The sequence below is a fragment of the Apus apus genome, chromosome 24 (genome assembly GCF_020740795.1).
Source record: "Apus apus isolate bApuApu2 chromosome 24, bApuApu2.pri.cur, whole genome shotgun sequence".
In the NCBI taxonomy this organism is placed as follows: Eukaryota; Metazoa; Chordata; class Aves; order Apodiformes; family Apodidae; genus Apus; species Apus apus.
The window spans coordinates 3425658-3444349 of record NC_067305.1 but is presented as its reverse complement, the minus strand read 5'-3'; the positions used below and the strand labels follow the sequence as shown (position 1 = coordinate 3444349).

At 52.4% G+C, this 18692-nt stretch overlaps 1 protein-coding gene across 7 annotated transcripts in view; it reads right to left on the bottom strand.

Moving 5' to 3' along the window:
• Window positions 1–18004, bottom strand: part of UHRF1 (ubiquitin like with PHD and ring finger domains 1) — a 73307-nt gene extending 55303 nt beyond the window's left edge. For 3 of the 7 annotated variants that reach the window (XM_051639747.1, XM_051639755.1, XM_051639752.1), the window contains exons 1-6: window positions 17967–18004; window positions 15025–15118; window positions 6850–6947; window positions 6027–6394; window positions 5624–5777; window positions 771–848 (exon numbers count right to left, since the gene is read on the bottom strand). The gene's annotated coding sequence lies outside the window, so the exon portion shown is untranslated. The remainder of the gene's footprint in view (window positions 1–770; window positions 849–5623; window positions 5778–6026; window positions 6395–6849; window positions 6948–15024; window positions 15119–17966) is intronic. The other 4 variants (XM_051639748.1, XM_051639749.1, XM_051639750.1 and 1 more) reach the window with 4 other exon arrangements.
• Between the last annotated feature and the right edge of the window lie 688 nt (window positions 18005–18692).

Genomic DNA, 18692 nt, shown 5'->3' with positions numbered 1-18692 from the left:
AGGGATGTTAACAAAGACAAGGATAACGAGGGTGCCAAGTTTCCTGGAATCCAATTGATTTAAGCAAGAAAACCAAAACCCTTTTGCTGTTTCTTTTTCTCCGAACCTGTTGACGAGCAATCTTGACTTCAGCCCAGGTTTGGCTTTGCTTCCACTACCAGGCTGGTAATACCTGGCATGTGGCAGGAGCCCTCAGCACAGGATAGAGACCTGTTGGAGAGGGTCCAGAGGAGGCCACAGAGATGGTCCAAGGGCTGGAGCAGCTCTGCTCTGGAGCCAGGCTGGGAGAGTTGGGGTGTTCAGCCTGGAGAAGAGAAGGCTCCAGGGAGACCTTAGAGCAGCTTCCAGGGCCTGAAGGGGCTCCAGGAAAGCTGGGGAGGGACTTGGGACAAGGGCAGGGAGGGAGAGGACAAGGGGGGAGGGATGAAAACTGGCAGAGGGAGATTGAGGTGAGACATGAGGAGGGAATTCTGGAGTGTGAGGGTGGTGAGAGCCTGGCCCAGGTTGCCCAGGGAAGCTGTGGCTGCCCCATCCCTGGCAGTGTTGAAGGGCAGGTTGGATGGGGCTTGGAGCAGCCTGGGCTGGTGGGAGGTGTCCCTGCCCATGCAGGGGGGTGGGACTGGATGATCTTGAAGGTCCCTTCCCACCCAAACCATTCCCTGACTCTATCATTCTGTGCACAAGGTGTGAGAGGACAATGCTGGCTCACAGCCAGGAGAGGACAGGACTTTATTCCTGTCTCCCACCTCATCCAAGTGATGCTCACTTACCTCAGCCTCTGGGATCAGACAGGGACATCATCCTTCCCATCCTCAGACCAAGCCTGTTCTGGGGACTTCTGGAAGCAGCTGTTAAAATAAAAAAAAAAGGGGGGTGGGGGGAAGAAACAAAAATTTCCTTCCAGGGCCTCAGCTCCGTGGTGAAAAGCTCCTCTCAGAGGAGAAAGGGTTCAGCAGCAGGAGAGGATTTGCTGCTGCTGGCAGAGGTTGTGCCCCACACAAGCTCTCAGGGAGCACTCAGCCCTCTCCCTCCCTTGTTGTTGTTTTTTTTTTTTACCATATGTGCTTTCTATGGACACTTTAATCAAACTCCAGATGGGTTGTTTCAACACAGGGATTTGTGCTGCTCGGGAGATAACAGCCCCGTTGTGCTAGGAAGGCAGCAAGGGTGCTTGTGATCCCTGGAGCTGATAGCAGGAGATGTCCAGGTGGTCTTATTTAACAGGGGGAATTAGTGATCCTGCCATTGTCTAGGAAATCAGATAAAACTGGAGTCCAGGTGTCACCCTACACGGTGTTTGTGTCATGCTGTTGCCAGCTGCTGATTGCAGCCTCCATAAAACGCAGAGCAGACACAGCAGAAGGGGGGTGCTTCCTTGGCCAGGGGTTGCCATCACCCCCAAGCTTCCTGGGGTGACCTTTTCAAAGTTCAAAATGTCACCTGAGCGTGACGTGGCCCAGAAGTGAGTGTGCACCCCTTGCTCACCCCGAGAACAGCTTTGCTCTGATCCCTGGGCTTGGATGTCCTAAACTAGGGCATTTCCTCTAATCTAGCATGTATTCTTTTCTCTCTGCCACAACCACATTCTCAAAGAAAAACACCTGATGGGGGCAGATGATTTTTACAAACAAGCTGCTCAGGATAATTCAGTGTTCTGCCAAGGATTGTTAGAAGAGAGAAAGAATTGTAGAGAAGAATAAACTTGTGAGAGAGATGAGAGTTTGGGAAGTGGGCTGTAAGTTCAGGTGACCAGAACACTCTACAGTCCTCACTCTGGAACTCTGCTGCACGGGGATACACCAGGGCCAGGAAGGGACTCATGAGACCCCACCTGGAGAAGCTGGTCCAGTTCTGGAGCCCCCAACATCAGAAGGACACGGAGCTCCTGGAGAGAGTCCAGAGGAGGCCACAGAGATGGTCCAAGGGCTGGAGCAGCTCTGCTCTGGAGCCAGGCTGGGAGAGTTGGGGTGTTCAGCCTGGAGAAGAGAAGGCTCCAGGGAGACCTTAGAGCAGCTTCCAGTGCCTGAAGGGGCTCCAGGAAAGCTGGGGAGGGGCTTGGGACAAGGGCAGGGAGGGAGAGGACAAGGGGGATGGATGAAAACTGGAAGAGGGAGATTGGGGTGAGACATGAGGAGGGAATTCTGGAGTGTGAGGGTGGTGAGAGCCTGGCCCAGGTTGCCCAGGGAAGCTGTGGCTGCCCCATCCCTGGCAGTGTTGAAGGGCAGGTTGGATGGGGCTTGGAGCAACCTGGGCTGGTGGGAGGTGTCCCTGCCCATGCAGGGGGCTGGATGATCTTCAAAATCCTTTCCAACCCAAATGAGTCAGGGATTCTATGATTTGCCACAAACTCTTACTAGACAAGAAGAAATATCAAGACAGAAGAAGTAACTGCTGAGCTCGAGCCAGGGCTGAGCCCCTCTGCTGCTCTCACAGAGCTCTGCTCTCCACACAGACCTTCTCTTTTTGGAGCAAGGCGTGAAGTGGGAAACATAAATCCCAGGCTGAGAGGTGTGTGAGGCTTTTGTCTAGACTTCCCACGCTGAGATCTGTCTCTGTTGGGCCATCTTTCTCCAGGTGCTCTTTTTCAGGAGGGGATCTGCCACTTGCAGTTTGCCCCCGAGATCTCGGGGGGGCAGGGGCTGCTGGTGGCAGAGGAGCCCCCTGGCACTGAGGAGCTGCTGCTGTTCCTTCCTAATTGTTTGTTGAGAGAGGATCTAAATTTAGCTACAGAACATGGGGGGGGGGGGAAAAAAGCAACAACAACCCTGGTTAGAAAGAGTGGGGACTCAAGAGTTTAGCCTCCAGCTATCTTAGAAGACGTTGGCTCATGACAGAGAGATCCCCAGCTGCACTTCCAGGCTGTAAATTAAACAAACACTATTTCCTATATACCAGACCACAGGGATGGTGGAAAGAACAGTGTGGCCTTATTGCTGTTATTTCCTTTGCTTTCAGCCTCTCCCCTCTGCCCCCCACCTCCTTCTCAGGCCAGCCTGGCCCACTTTACCAGATTTGTTATTTATTACAAGGGTTTAAAGAGAGGCAGGAGGAAAAAGGCTCAGTGCAAATTATATTTTGAGCTGTTGTGCTTTGCCTCTTTGGCAGATACTAAATCTCTCTGGCAATGCTCCTCTGTATAGGATTTGTCATTAAATGCAATTAAACAAACCCTGCAGGTGTCCATGGTCAGGCCTGCAGCAGCCCCTTCACAACTGCAATGTGATTATCATCCTGACAACAAACCACCAGATATTTCCTGAGCTCCCCTGATCGATGAGCTCGACTGGAACTGGAGGGAGGAGAGAAAAGGGGAAGAGAATGGTTCCAGTGCTCTTTAGACTTATTGATGGCAAAGTCAAAATGCTGCTCGGCCGTCAGAGAGGAGGTGGGAAGGGAAAAAGGCAGAGGGACAGGGGGGCTGAAAGGAAAAAAATCAGAGGGGTATTTGGGAGGAAAAAGAGAGACATGAAGCAACATCACATGGTCTCTATCTACCCAGTCATTTACTTAATGCACAGGAGTAACATTTAGGAGGCAAGCAAGGTATTTTAGGTGTGATTCTTCTCTATTTAGCCTATTAAGAGTTAGGATTTTAGTGTCAAGTGAGTCACTGAAGTCAGTGCAAAAATTCATCTCACCCCAAGACAGGGCTTGACGAGTAGGTTGCTTGTCCAGAGATCTCTGTCTCCATGAGTTGGAGCCAAGTGGTCAGGTCAGATTCCAAATGAATTGCAAATCCCACCCACAACAGCCAAAGGAATTGGCTTTTGCTGAATGCATGTTCCCTTCTATCTTCATGGCCAAGGAGGCACCTCCTGGCACAGGCAGCAGGGGAGCCTGGCACAGGGGCACTGCTCCTAGCATTTGTAGAAAGCAGATGCAACAAGGTTTACACCAGAACTGTTGTGTGTTCTGACAGTCGAGGCACAGGGGGGAGGGAGGAAAAACAACCTCCTGTGTTTTATGTCAGCACTTCCAAGGCAGAGGATGAAGGTCAGGGATTCCCAGGGGACCTGCTGCCATCAGGTCCAGCCAGAGGGAAAATGCTGCCAACACCAGGCAAATTATTCTGCCTGAGTGGTTTGCTCAGCTCAGCCTCAGGGTGTTCAGGTGCAGGATGAACTTCTTCCCTCTGCTGCCCTCCCCCCAGGGATCCCAGTTTAATCCAGCTGTTAATCCAGCTGATTTGGGCACAGATAGAACTGCAGAGGTAGCTTGTATCACCCCAGTGCCTTTGCAGATGCACAGTAGCCCAGGAAGAAAGGCAGTTTTTGGTTGGATGAAGGGACATGTGCAGGGACACCTCCCACCAGCCCAGGCTGCTCCAAGCCCCATCCAACCTGCCCTTCAACACTGCCAGGGATGGGGCAGCCACAGCTTCCCTGGGCAACCTGGGCCAGGCTCTCCCCACCCTCACACTCCAGAATTCCCTCCATGTCTCACCTCAATCTCCCTCTTCCAGTTTTCATCCATCCCCCCTTGTCCTCTCCCTCCCTGCCCTTGTCCCAAGCCCCTCCCCAGCTTTCCTGGAGCCCCTTCAGGCACTGGAAGCTGCTCTAAGGTCTCCCTGGAGCCTTCTCTTCTCCAGGCTGAACACCCCAACTCTCCCAGCCTGGCTCCAGAGCAGAGCTGCTCCAGCCCTCCCATCATCTCCGTGGCCTCCTCAGGACTCCTTGGTTATCTAGTGGCACAAGCCAGCCCTGGTCTAGTGCAGCCAGCAAAAGTGGGGTTTTCCTGCAGTACCACAGAACTTGCCCCTCAAGTCTATCTACAAAGTCTCAATTCCCTGGACACTCCAGTGGTTCCCCAGTTGTGGCCAGTTGGGGCCTGCAAGGGCATGGAAAGATCCACAGCAACCAGCAGGATCCATGGATAAGTCCATCTTGCATGACTTCACCTGTGGATCTTGGGGACATTTGAGGTGCCACTGGTTCAGAACATTTGAGAGCCATGCAGGTATGCAAAGCCAGCATCCTTACTGGTGCCACAGCCCTGCACCTCTCTGGTTTCTTCCCTTACCCTCATTTTCTGCCTGGATTCTGCTCTCAGACACGTCTGCTGAGAGCCAGGAACATCTCTGCCTTCCTCCCCCAGCTGCAGCAGGATTTGCTCTGGGGTGACAGAGCCAACCCCAAGGGATGTCCTCTCTTCTAGGGAAAAATGACAAGACCTGGCACGTCCCAACTGCCAGTCTGAGGAGCCTGGTGGCTGTTAATGAGTGTCCCTTGGACAGACCTTCAGCTGGTGTGAATGAGCACCAGCTGATTGTCAGCCCAGCAGGACTTTGGTGGAGCTCTGTCCATTCACACCAGAGGAGCAGCTGGACCAGGGCTTGGTCTGGCTGGGAAAAACCCCCTGGAGTTTCCATCAGTGGGTGTGAGAGGGGGTAGAAGCAGGAAGCAAATCAAGGGAAATGCACAGTTCCTGGACTGGCTTTGCCAACAAACACTTTGGGGTTTTATCCTTCTCTCCCTTTCCCTTCTCCCCCACCTCCAGCAGCTCCTCTCTCCCTCTCTCTCCACGCTGCTCATCTCCCTTTGTGCACCTCTTACCCACACTCTCCTCTCTAAACAGGTGCAGTTGCCACTCAATACACTTTAATTACCACTTCAAGGGCTCTCACCAGGGTCTGTTGGGAGGCTGGAGATGAATTTTCCTGAGGATTATGTGGATCTCCGAGTTCTTTTGAGTCAGATGGCAATATTGCTGCCAGGCTGGATCCTTCCAGATATTGTTTCTTCATCTCCTCTCTGCTTGGGTTAACAAAAGCAGAACTGCTGATGAAAGGGAAAAAAAACCAAAACAAAACCCTTGCCATTAGTTAGATTAATTATCAGGACAGCAAATTGGCCGAAGAAAAATAGAAGGGACCTTTAACAAAACCCAGGAGGCTGCTGGGCTTCTAAAACATTGTTTCTGCTTGCAAATAAGGGACCCAGTTTTCAGAAGTGAGGAGCTCAGAATCTCCAAAGATTTCTGTGGGAGGCTGAGGTGTAAGAATACGAGTTGTTTTTTAAGCACTTTACCTTCTTTTTTTTTTTGCTCTGTGCTCTTCCCATCCCAGCTCACTGGAGAAATGCACCATTAATGCATCTGCTGGTACCCCCAGGGATCCCTCCAGAGTCAACATCTGAGTTGATTTCCATCTTCACCACAGTTTGTCTAGGATGGGGAGTTATTCCCAATGTTTAACTAGTAAGAGAACACGATTTTTGTCAGGAAGATCCTCTGCAAAAGGCACTTCTGGAGAATGCAGAGCAGAAGCTGAGGTCTGTTGGATCTGCTTGGACTTGTTTGCCCAGCAGTTTGAGGATGGACTTGTGGATAAAAGCAGGTGCTCACAGAAAGGCACATCCATGCTTCTATGTGCTGACACCACTGGAACAGAGAGGAGCTGGAAAAAATGACAGTGTCTATTGGGGGAAACCTTTTCAACATCATTTTGCTTTTGCTCAACGTGAACCTTTTCTCCCCTCTGCCCAAAATGCAGAGCAGGAAGGAGATTGTGCTTCAGCAAATGAAGCAGCAGTTTTCTTCAGCCAGAATGAAGATGGTTTTTTTTTTGTTCCCAAACAAGCAATCCAGCCAGCTGGGGGAACAGTGGAACCAAGTCTGCATTTTTGTGTTTTCCAGGCAGTGTTTTCCAAACAGCTGGGCACAGGCAACCTTTGGGATTTGGTTTGGCACTGGCTGGTCCCTGTGCATGCACCCAGGCCAGAGAGAACACAGAGCTGTGCTCTGCCTGCACACCCTCTGCACTCATCCATGGAGCCCCCTTGGGTTCTGGGGTTAGTTCCAGGCTCCCCTTTATGCTCTGGGCATCAGTAACCACACTCAAGAGGTTCTTACCTGTCTCTGCACCCCAGTGGTGTTTCTTTCCCACCCAACAGCATCTGCCTCTGCTCTCCTCTCTGCTCTCAGAGCTGGGCTTGTGGTGGTACCTGCAGCTGGAAGAGAGGAGAGAGGAAGGAAGGACAGATGGGCAGGGGTGGGAAGACACTTGTACAAAAACCAGTCACCATAATTGCACTTCTCTGCTAAGGTATCACTTCAGTCTCTGGCTGGGAATGTCCTGCTCCCCCTTCCTCAGGCTCAGAGGATAACTGGGACCTGACAAAGTGAGGAGGTGTGTGACACCACGGGCTCTGTCTGGGGCAGAGCTGCTGGTGTAGGTTCCATGATGGGCAAAGGAGGAGGCACCACAAGCACCACATCCCTTCCTCTGGTCTTTATCCCCAGGGTGATCCATTCCTCTCTCCTTCCTGTACTTCCCCAGGAGTCCTGCCCTCCTTTTCCATTCCTGCCCTCCCCAGCCTCTGGAGATCTGCCAGCCTTCCTGCCATTCCCACTCACATTTCCCAGGTCCTGCCCTTCTACTTCTCCCTGGAGTCTTTCAGCTTCAAACTTTTCAGCAGCTGGGGGGCTTGGACTGGATGATCTCCAGAGGTCCCTCCCAGTCCCAGCCATTCTCTGTGATTCTGATTCTAGGGTTTAAAAACCCTTCACTCTTCATCATCTCTTCTTCCTTCCCTCCCTTTTCTCCCACATTTTGCTTTTCCAGGCCCACCTACCACATGCCCTCCTGCCATTTATGTGCCTCTAGGATGAACATTGATCACAGCCATCTCAACCCCCTTCTCTCTCTTTTCCCAAAGAGCCAATGAAAATGTCACCCATGAGATAATCACCGTGTTGCTCACATCCCTTAATTGCTCTCAAAGTAGCCATCCTTGCAGGGCCTCTTTGAGAGGCAGGTTCTGGCCTTTGGCACATTATTGACAAGCTGTTGATGGGCCCCTTTGTTGAGGAGCAATTTTGTCCCTTTGGCTGTACAATTTTTTGGTGCTTTTGCTGCTGTTGTTACAGACAGCCCTTTCAGAGAGCAGATTTTTAAAAACCAGAGATGAGCTTTGAAGGAGCAGGCACCAGACTCCCTGGCACACACGTGAGATGTTGTTTCATGCAAGACTCCATGCCAGGAACCAAAAACTTCATCCTAGTTCCCTTTTATTCATTCTCCTCTTAGACCTTTTAATTAGATGTTTATTTGCAGGGTATTACTAAACCATTAGATGTCTTGTGTGTTCCAGTGCCTGGTCTCTGGTAAACAAGTTGACACTCAAGCTGTGCAGCAACACATTTGGATCTATTAGTGGTAATTCTTTTGTTTATTTAATACCTGCTGATTAAAATGGACTAAGATTTCCTCAGCACAGCAGCCCTTCATAGAATCATGGAATGGTTTGGGTTGGAAGGGACCTTAAAGATCATCTAGGGACTTGGGAAAAGGGCAGGGAGGGAGAGGACAAGGGGGGATGGATGAAAAGTGGCAGAGGGAGATTGAGGTGAGACATGAGGAGGGAATTCTGGAGTGTGAGGGTGGGGAGAGCCTGGCCCAGGTTGCCCAGGGAAACTGTGGCTGCCCCATCCCTGGCAGTGTTGAAGGGCAGGTTGGATGGGGCTTGGAGCAGCCTGGGCTGGTGGGAGGTGTCCCTGCCCATGCAGGGGGTTGGATCTAGATGATCTTGAAGGTCCCTTCCCACCCAAACCATTCCCTGATTCTACGATTCAAAACCTCCAGGCTGTCTACAACTCAAAGCCCACCCTTCTACAACTCAAACCCCACCCTGACAGAAATGATTCTCTTCCCTCTCTGAACCAATGCCCCTTGGGGTCATTTGGCTGCTAATGAACCCCGACTGAGCTGCTGTGTTTTGGAGCCACTGGTGTGCATTTTAACAAGGAGCTCCCTCTGCCTGGATGTGCATCAACAGAGCCAGCCCCTGTAATGGGAAGCTGTTCAGCATCCTAAACCCTGCATTAGGCTGTGCCTGTAGCAACCCTGGGATGTTCCACCGAGACTGCCTGAAGGAAATCATCCCTCTCAGCCTCCTGGCTGTCCCTAACCAAGGGCTCTGCTTGCATCTATGCCAGGAAAACAGCTCTGGAGATGGTAAAGTTTCAACCCTGAGGCATTCGCTGGTGACAAGGGGGGGGTAAAGTGCTGTTTGATTAGAGAACAAAAGGAAAAATGTGAGGAGCTTTGGTATTCAGGAGGATCTCCAGCATGCTGGGGTTTGGTTGTTGAACCCTGTGAGGGAGTAGAAGCCCTTGAACTTCATTGGTTTCTCCCAGTCACTACAGCCAAATCATAAGCAAGAGTTGAAAACTGAAATCCACTTTGGATTTCTCTTAGAATCCCAGATGTAGCCCAGTGGTTTTGATGATAGAAACTTATTCATACATCACATTCAAGGGCAGGTTGGATGGGGCTTGGAGCAGCCTGGGCTGGTGAGAGGTGTCCCTGCCCACGCAGGGGGGCTGGGAGTGGATGATCTTGAAGGTCCCTTCCCACCCAAACCATTCCATGACTCTATGACACACTTAACTACATAATTGTCCTGTGTGTGAATCAAACACAGGGAGCAGCACAACTACCCATCATTTTATCAGTACATTACCCAGAATGGGCTCCATTCTGTCAACATTCAGGAAAAGGAATTCTTTCAAACCCTCCCCTCACTGGTAGGGCCTCAGGAGAATGTCATGCCTGCCTTCTAGAAACAGAAAAGCTGCTAATTTCTTTTTCAAAGCTGTGAACTCATTAGCTGGCCTCTCATTTTTCTACCTACCTGTGTTGCACCTTGCCAGGCTCTGTAAAAGCTGCACACACCTCTCTTGCCAAACCCACCTTCCCCAGCACGGAGTGAGAACTGCTCTAAAATAAAATGTTGGCTGAATTAAAGAGAGAGGATTAGAAAGATGATAAAGGACAAGCTGGGAGAAAATAAGATGATAAATAGGTCTGGCAAGATAGATGGAAAATCTTCCTCCCGGGCCAAACATGACAAGATAATAACCTTTTTCTTTTCCATTTGCTCTTGGACCTCCAGAGCTTTTTGAGTATCACTTAATTTGGTCTTTGGGAACCTCTGTGAAATGGGTATCACAATGTCCATTTTTACAGAAAAAAGGAGCTGAGCTGCTTTCCTGAGGAACAGGTTCAAATTAAAGATTAGGACTGCCAAAAAAAAAAAATATATAAAAATCGACCAAAGTGCCTGTTTCTGGTGGTTTGGGTCTCAGCAATCCCTGTGCCCTGGGCAGTGCTGGGCACTGGAGCCCAGCTGGTAAATCCCAGCTGCCTTGCCCCACTGCCTCTGCTGGAACAGGGCAGGACTGAGCCTTCTCCTCCCCTGCAGAGCCTGTCCCTGTCCCTGTCACCAGCTGGGGACAGTGGCTGTCACAGGAGCCAGGCAGCACCCAGTGCTGGGTGCAGGTGCTGCAGCAGAGCAGCTCTTCTCTGTCCCCTTGTCCTGCTGGGATCTGCAGAGCAGAGGCTGCAGCTGGTGAGGGGATGGGGGTGACTGTCCTGCTGTCCCCTACCTGGGATGGAGGTGACTGTCCTCCTATCTCCTACCCTGGGATGGGGGTGACTGTCCTGCTGTCCCCTACCTGGGATGGGGGTGACTGTCCTCCTGTCCCCTACCCTGGGATGGGGTGACTGTCCTGCTGTTCCCTACCCTGGGATGGGGGTGACTGTCCTGCTGTCCCCTACCCTGGGATGGGGGTGACTGTCCTGCTGTCCCCTGCCCTGGGATGGGGGTGACTGTCCTCCTGTTCCCTACCTGGGATGGGGGTGACTGTCCTGCTGTCCCTTACCTGGGATGGGGGTGACTGTCCTGCTGTTCCCTACCTGGGATGGGGTGACTGTCCTGCTGTCTCCTACCTGGGATGGGGGTGACTGTCCTGCTGTCCCTTACCTGGGATGGGGGTGACTGTCCTGCTGTCCCTTACCTGGGATGGGGGTGACTGTCCTCCTGTCCCCTACCTGGGATGGGGGTGACTGTCCTCCTGTTCCCTACCTGGGATGGGGGTGACTGTCCTGCTGTCCCTTACCTGGGATGGGGGTGACTGTCCTGCTGTCCCCTACCCTGGGATGGGGGTGACTGTCCTGCTGTCCCTTACCCTGGGATGGGGGTGACTGTCCTCCTGTTCCCTACCTGGGATGGGGGTGACTGTCCTGCTGTCCCCTACCCTGGGATGGGGGTGACTGTCCTCCTGTCCCTTACCCTGGGATGGGGGTGACTGTCCTGCTGTCCCTTACCTGGGATGGGGGTGACTGTCCTGTCCTCCTTTCCCCCATGCCTTCAGAGCAGAGACTATTTCTGAGCAGATCCAAACAACCTCTCGGAGCAACTGCTGAGCTCGCTGGACGCTGGGGGCCGTGGCGGCTCCTTCTGAGCTCGGAGCAGGCTGCTCTGACCTCTCCTGAGCTCTCCTCGCCCCGCAGACATTCCCATTTCTCCTGCTAGATGCAGTGCAAGATCTGAGCCTGCAGCCTGCAAAGCCCAGGGCCCTTTTCTGGAAGGCTTTTGCCTTCCAGATGGTGACACCTGAACCGAGGGGGAGATCCTGGGTGAAGTCCTCTATCCCTTCATGTCATTGATCTCTCCGTGTCCATTCATCTGGCAAGGGAATATTTGATTAGACAGGATTACAGACCACAACATTAATAATTTTGTGAGTTTAAGTGGAAAGATTTGCAATTGTTCTTTCAGGGAATGGTGCAATTTTCTCCTCTCCTTTCTGCTTTAATGGCAGGCTGCACTGTCATCTCCTTGTCATCTGGGGGGGCTTGAATTCATTTTCATCTGGGCTGGAATCTTGTAGGTGGCCTGTTCATCATGGCTCTAGGTTTTCAAAAGCAGTTAGCAATGTTGGGTACCTGATATTAGTGTTTGAGACACTGTGAAAGGGCACCCAGCACAAGAGAGGTCCCTGAAAATCAGGACTAATTGAAATAGGTTGTGCTGGGCACCTAAAGCCACTAAATGCTTTGGAAAAACCACAGTTCTCTTTCTGGACATGACTTGGGAAGACTGCACAGCCCTAAGTGACACAGGATAAGAAGACAGGACTTCAATAAAATTATGGAAACATCCTGTAATCCACAGTTCAGCTAAGTGCTTAGACTTTTTTTTTCACCAGGGAGTGTAATGGTAGGACAAGGGGTGATGGGTTAAACTGAAAGAGGGGTGATTTAGGTTAGATATTGGGAAGAAATTCTTCCCCCTGAGGGCAGGAAGGCACTGGAACAGGTTGCCCAGGGAAGCTGTGGCTGCCCCATCCCTGGCAGTGTTGAAGGGCAGGTTGGATGGGGCTTGGAGCAGCCTGGGCTGGTGGGAGGTGTCCCTGCCCATAGGAGGGGGGCTGGTGATCACTAAGGTCCCTTCTATGCATTTGATTCCCTTGGGAGCTAAGTGCTGACATTTACGGAAGCGTGTTTGTGTTTCCCTGAAGTGGGGGCTGCTGTTGGGTGAGTTGCTGTAGGTTTGTTTGGTGGACATGTCTGAGTTGGCCTCCAAACGAGAATCGCAGGAAAGGCAACATCCTGCCCTCTCTCCTGGTGTGATGCTGAGCAGGACACACAAGGCTTTTGCTGCCTTTCTGCACATCAGGGTGCCCACATCCAAAGCCACAGAGCGTACCAAGAAATGCCTGTTCTGTGCACCTCCTCAAAACCCCAGAGCCTGAGTCACAGCCCGTGTGAAACGCTGGACAAACACAGCATAAAACCTCCATGCCCCAAAGAGCATCGAGCTGCTCAGCCCGGGGCCAGAGCAGCAGGGCCTGGATCCCTCCAGGATTTGCAGGGCTGCAAAGGTGCACTTGAGAAGCCCCCAAGTCATCACAAAAATAAACCCCACCGAGCTCCTCCCCTCATCAATCAGCAACCTGACTGAGAAATCCTTGCTGGCAACACGTGGCAGAGCCTACTCTTGCAGCTCAGGGGCTGCTGAAGGGGAAGTCCTGGGACTGACCCTGCTCTGCTCTGCAGCCTTGGGCTCTGGGCAGAAACAAGGTGCAGCTCCAAACTCATTAGGTGCCAGGAAGGGGCCAGATCTCACCATCAGCACTCACAGGAGCCACCTGGGCTCTGTAAATAAGGGCTCCTGGAGTCACAGCCTGAGCATGGAGTGATGGTAGAACTTGAGTGGTCCTACTCATGCAGGCAGGGTTACAAGAACCAAGCCAGGAGCTGCTGAAGGCTCTGCTGAGTCAAACAAAACTGTGGTAGTAAAGTGGGTTTTTTTCCCTCTTGCAGGGTCGATCCTATAACTGCAGGAGTGAGCTTCTTTTAAGGCAGGGTTGGATGCTTTCTGGGCATCCAGGAGCTCAGCCCTGCTTCCTCAGCAGTGAGCTGTGGCTAAGGATTTCAAAGCTGCTTGGAGGACAATTCCTTTTAATCTCAGCCAGTGCTGAAGACTCCAGATATCCTGGGCAGCTCAAACACAAACATCAATATTGAATATTGTATTAACTGTTCCTTCACTATTGCTTTTTTTCTTTTCCTACAGCATCTCTAGGCTTAAGTTCAGGTAATTTTATTAAACTGAAATCCCAGCATCTGTTTTACTATGGATTTGATTTACAAAGCTATTTCAGCATCTAAAGACAGATCATTTTAACCAAGGAATTTGGAGCCCTGCTCCTACCTACAGCCAGGTGAGCTGCACACCAGGTCGATTTACAAATCCCACCAGCCCCTGACACTTGTTCTAAACTCATTAAGTTTTAACGAGGTGTTAAATGACAACGTACTTTGAGGCCAGGCAAGGATCAGAACAGTCTTTGAGGGACCACCTGCTTGTACAAAATGTCTACATGAATTTTATCACCTGCTTTTCATCCCTTCTGTCCTTTGGGTCCTTATCAGGATCTCCCTTCCACGGGAGGTTTATTTCTTTTTCTTGTAATGAGCTGCTCTTGAGGGGCTTGAATTTAGTATCATCAAGTGGACAATTCCTCTTGATTTCAGGGAGCAGAAAAGCCACATTTTTTTGCTCTGGCTTGTTCCACAAGATCTCACACAGGCCCTGATTCAGTTGCCTACCTAAATCCTGCTGAAACTGGGTGTGGATGCAGGTGCTGAAATTGAGAAGGGCCACCAGGATGATCAGAGGAAGACCTGCCAGGTGAGGAGAGGCTGAGAAAACTGGGTTTGTTCAGCCTTGAGAAGACAAGGCTCAGGGGAGACCTTATATCACCACGTTCCAGTACTTCAAGGGTGGCTACCAAGAGTGTGGAGAGTCCCTGTTTTCAAGGAGTCACGTGGAAAAGACAAGGGGTGATGGGCACAAGTTGCTCCTGGGGAGATTCCCATTGAACCCAAGAAGTAAATGTTTCCCCATGAGGACAGTCAGACACTGGAATAGTCTCCCAAGGGAAGTGGTGGATTCCCCCACATGGGACAGTTTAAGACTCAGCTCAAGGTGCTGAGGCATCTCATATAGACCAGATGATCCCTGAGGTCCATGACACTATGGTTCTGTAAGTGTTGCTGAAAGCCCTGGCTGAGCCAGTCCCTTTGTCTCCTGCTGTCCAGTGGGGAGAACAGGGTCAGGTGGGACCAGGCTTGTGCTGCAGGGCAGTTGTGGGGACAGACAGAGACAGGTTGAGTGAATGCAAGTGTTCAAAAACCAAAAAATGGACAGTTACAGGTGGGTGCAGCTGCCTGGAGCACGTGTCGTGCCTTGGTCCCAACACCATGTTCAGGTGGCTGGGGTGGAACAAACCTCTGCCAAAGAGGGAAGAACCTCGACGTGTTTATCCGAGCTCAAGAGCTGCTGCAGCTCTCCTGTCTGCAATCCCCTCTCCTTTTCCTGCTGAGATTCCCAAGCACCTCCCAGTCTCCCAGCTCCTCACAGCCTGAAACCCCACCAGATGCCATGATTGCAGTGGAAAAGCAGCTCATTACTGGAGGGGCAGGAGATGCACAGGCAAATATTTGTGCAAGGCACACAGAGCCCAGAGCCTGGAACACTCTGTCTCTCTGATGGGAGGAGGAAAAGGGGAGGGAGGATCTTGCCTTTAGCAAAATTAAATCACAGAAATCTAGAGAGTGGTTTTATGTCTAGCAAAACTTAAAACGTGCTCTCCTAGCTGCCAGATTCATCTCCAGGTTATGCATTTTGCTAAATACTTGAAGGGTCAGGAATTCAACTGAAGTTCAGCTCTTACCCTGAATCCCCTGCTCTTCAGGGATCTCTGCCTTAGGATTTCTCAGGAAGGAGACAGGATTGTGTCCTTCTACGAGGTGCCTCTGGTTTCAGATCTACAGAAAATGGCCAGGCAAAACAAACAAACAACACAACAAACAAAAAGGGTAAAAAAATATGCCCTAAACAAATTCAAATGCGACTTTGATTAAGCAACACACTCTGCACCATAAAAAAATGCAGTGCCCTTTGGGGACATGGTATCATCTGTGCTAATATTTTTTCTATTCAATATGAAACCTGATGAGGCAATTTCTCAGAATGTGGAGACAAACCCCTAAAAGCAGGAATAGGTACTTGGTGCAATAGAATTTTCTGGCTTCCCCTCAGGTTCTTTGCCCTGCCTGCAGGGGGGCAGGGGATCAAGACGAGGATTTCTTGCCCTTATTTTACAGCTGAACTTCAAAAGGGAAAAAAAAAACCAACCCCAACAAGCCCTTGTCTTGATGTTATCAGAAACAAGGCATTTCCAAAAGAGGAGCTCAGCCTGACGTTGCACGGAAGGGAGATCACAAACTGAGTTGTTGTGCAGAGACAGAACAGGGAGGGGAGGTGAGAAAAGGTTTACAGGTGGAGAACAGAAAGATTCATCCCCATCAGATTCCACAGGCAAGGATTTCCACCACTGGTTTGTTAAATGTATATATCACGTGCCTCCCTGAAGGCTGGCTGTGTATTCAAGGCCTTAAGGAAATACCAACTGACTTTTCAAGTGGTCTTTTGGTTTTTAACCTCAAATATTTAATTTGGAATCAGCAAATGGGGGTTCCCTCCACATGGAGAACAGCTTGGCTTCCTTTTCCTCTCAGAAACCAACATGATTTAAGAGAAATGGAAGTGTAAAGAGAGGGACAGTTGAGCCTTGGATGATTTTGTCTTGGGGAGCCTCTGGTTAACAAAGTGTTTCAACATTTAACTGAGCTGGGTGAGTGTTTTCAAGGAAGAAAGGATTCATTTAGTGACTCGTCTCAGCTTCCAAAAAATGGAGATGAAACAAATGCAGCAAATCACCTCAGCTGACAACAGCAACAGGAAATGCTTTCTTTCCAAAGCACCCAAACATCTTACATCTTTTCTTCCCTAAATCCCACCTGTGGTTTAAAAATCTCAATGGGAAGGAAAAAAAAAAGTTTCCTTGCAGCTTGGCTCAAATTTCTGAGTCGAGGCAGAGTTAAAACTCTTTGCTGCTTTAATTTTATCATTTTTTTTTTTAAATAAAAACTTTGTTTCCTTTGATCCCACTCCATTTTTTTTTTAGTTATTTTTGTGGAAGTCAGGATTTGGTGACAAAATCTATGATACAGTCACTGAGCACTTAAATACAACACGGTCCCTAAACAGACCCTAAATGTACCACCTAAAACAAGACAAATCTTGAGTACTCAAAGGAAATAAATGACTGAGGTGGAATGTTTTTAACTAACTGCTTGTTGAGGATTGTCCTCCCAACAGCACCTTGGGGAAACGTCCTGTTCCTCCTATAAACTGGAGAATCTGAAGAGCAGCTTCACACCCCAGGCAGCCACATTTCTGAAGGAATGATGTTGAGGTTTCCAGCAGAAATCTTTGCTGGTGGAGGAGATGGAGGGGGTGGGTTGTGTTCAGATCTCGCCTCCCTGCGTGGTTTCAGTCCCTGCCCTCCTCTGGGCTGTCTTCCCTGGGGCTGCCCGGGGGAAACGGATCCCAGTCTCTCCCAGTCTCTCCCAGTCTCTCCCAGTCTCCCTTTCCACCCCGTTCAGCCCTTGGCTCCCGGTCACATCCCAGCTTTCCTGGGGCCGGCCCGACCTCTCCTGTGCCCGGGCTCCCTGCCGTGGGGCGGGCAGGCTGCCCTGCCACCGGGCGCTGCTGCCTCTCACCGCCCCACCGGAGGGTGTCCCCTCCGGGACCGGCCTCACCCCGGCCCCGCTCAGCAGTTCGGAGGCTCGGGGAGCGGGACCGGGCAGCGCTGACCCCGGCGGGGAGTCCTACCCCGACCTGCCGGGACAGCTGCCGGTGTCCCCTGCCCGCTGCCCGTTTCCCCAGTGCTGCTTCCCCAACCCGCTGCCTGTGCCCGGTACCCGGTGCTCAGGGCCGGTGCCCACTGCTGGTTCCTGTACCCGCTGCCTGTGCCCGCTGCCCGGTACCCAGTGCCCAATGCCCGGTGCCCGGTACCCAGTGCCCAGTGCCGGTACCAGGTGCCCAGTGCCAGGTGCCCAGTACCCAGTGCCCAGTGCCGGTTCCCAGTACCCAGTGCCCAATGCCCGGTACCCAGTACCAGGTGCCCAGTACCCGGTACCCAGTGCCCAGTGCCGGTTCCCAGTGCCCAGTGCCTGGTGCCGGTTCCCGGTTCCCAGTGCCCAGTTCCCGGTGCCCAGTGCCCAGTGCCTGGTGCCGGTTCCCAGGTCCCGGTGCCCAGTGCCTGGTGCCGGTTCCCGGTGCCCGGTTCCCGGTTCCCGGTGCCCAGTGCCCAGTGCCGGTTCCCAGTGCCCAGTGCCTGGTGCCGGTTCCCGGTTCCCAGTGCCCAGTTCCCGGTGCCCAGTGCCCAGTGCCTGGTGCCGGTTCCCGGTGCCCGGTGCCCGGTTCCCGGTGCGCAGTGCCGGTTCCCGGTTCCCGGTTCCCGGTGCCCGGTGCCCGGTTCCCGGTTCCCGGTGCCCCGGCCGCGCCGCTCGGGCCCTGTCCGTGGTGCTGATCAGCGGCGGCCGCCGGGGCCGCGCTCCCCCCACCCGTTCCCCCACGCTGGGGTCCCCCTGCCCAGCCCACCACCCAGGGGGTGCTGAGGGGCGGGCTGGGCAAGGGTCCCCCCGGCCAGAGCCGGACCCGGCTCCACGGGTGACCAAGGCGCCCTCCCCCGGGGGCACCGCAGCCCCCCCGGCTCAGCCCGGCCCTCTCCTCCCAGCCTGTCCCCGCATCCCCGCCGGAGCTCACCTGTCCCTGGGTCACCTTTGGAAGGAGAGGGGCTTGGAAAGCTGCCCTGCCTCTGCCTCGGGGCTTTTATGAGCCGCGGCGGGGGGTGGGGTGGGGCGGGAGGAGCGCCCGGGCGGGGAATTCTTGGCTTCGGCCAACGGGAGGCTGGTTTTCCTGGCAAACGGGGAGATGGCACGGATTACATCATGGAGAGCTGCCTGCGCTTCAGTGTAAGAGTCTCCTCCCGGCCGAAAGGCGGCTCGGAGGAGGGAGAGGGGAGAGCAACAGGTCTGGGAGGATGGGAGCGACGCCTGCACCCCTCGGCAGGAGGGCAGGGGTGGGGAAGGAGGGGGGAAAGGAGCGATCCCCGTGAGGGACACGCAGAACCTGCCCAGAGAGCCAACGGGCTCTTCCCGTGCTCCACTCTGAGCAAGGAGCTGCGTGTTTTGTTTTTGGGGAGGTAAGTTAAGGAGCAAGCCCCTGTGCAGCCTGTTCTTTCCATCTGACCATAGTGTCCCTTGGCTGGTGTTGCTCACACCCTCTGACTTCCCAGCCCAAGGGACAAGCCAAGTTTCAATCTAAATTCTCCACCTTTATCACCCTGGTTTGGGAACTTACACAAAAAGCCAGCCCTCCATTTCTTCCCAAAGGTACTGTGCTGAGCTGCAGACCAGAACAGCTAGAATCCATTTGGTTCTCTCGTGTTCCTAGAGCAAAGAGGTCAGACAGTTATTCCCTGGAGTGTGG